We start from the raw sequence: 1045 nt of genomic DNA, 5'->3' as shown, positions 1-1045 counted from the left end.
GGCTGAATCTATGGCGCCGTACACGGTTTATTTAGAGTTTATGAAAATTGACGACCTTTCCCGGGACCATCTTTGTTTTCCATCACAGTCTCCGGGAGTATTAAAACTCGGGAAAAAATTGTTTACTTTTGCGTCTGCCTTTCTCAGGGTCGCGACTGATTTCCGAAGAAACGGTAAATCGCGATATTCTCTTAACTTTCACAACTTTTTAGATGCCAACAACTTTATCGATTTGATGTGGTCGAATAGATTTGAAGTTTTTTCCTCGGAAATGTGGTATGCTTATGCTCCTACTTTCAAGGTTTATAAACAAATGATCCTTAGGCTTCGATGATTTCGACTTTGACTGTAACTTTATACGGCATAATCTTGTGCCTTACCCAGGTTCTGAGGACTTCTGGATACCACCCATAAAAATAGAAAGAATTAAAAAACGGATTACTAATTCTGACACGGGCAAGGTCGAAATTATTGATTCCAACATTATATGTGCAACATTTAATTATACAAATACCCCGAAAACTGGTTATTTTCTCGGTAGAAATATTTATCTAACCCCCTTTATACCCAGTGTTCGCAGATGTACTTTGTGTCAAAGATTCGGTCATTCCAAACGTATGTGTAAATCCAAATTAGATAATTTTATTTGTGAATTCTGTGGTCGTAGTGATCATCCTGTGGGTGAATGCGGGGAATCCTTCCCGAACTGTGTAAACTGTGCTCGTGCAGGCCTGTCCAACACGGCTCACCGAGCTTCGGACAGGACATGTTCGATTTATATACATCAGAGGGAGGTTTGCAAGGTCATGGCATACCTCGCTCTTGACTTTAAGGAGGCTACTTTATATATCGAAAAATACGGATATTTACCTAATGAAGAAACATCATTCCCTCCACCTCCAACCATGGCGGATTTTATGCCATCTATTAACAAAGCTAGTTACGCTAATGTTCTTAAATCGAAACCTAGTGTGTCCGCTTCTCGTTTAGTCAGTTATGCACAATTACCTAATCTTCCCAAGGATAACAATCGAGAACGTAAGAA

This window comes from Odontomachus brunneus, unplaced genomic scaffold (assembly GCF_010583005.1).
Source record: "Odontomachus brunneus isolate Ranch 3 - 2012 unplaced genomic scaffold, Obru_v1 Obru_scaffold_116, whole genome shotgun sequence".
NCBI classification, from domain to species: domain Eukaryota; kingdom Metazoa; phylum Arthropoda; class Insecta; order Hymenoptera; family Formicidae; genus Odontomachus; species Odontomachus brunneus.
The sequence above is the reverse complement of the archived record's forward strand: the minus strand, read 5'-3'. Positions refer to the sequence as shown.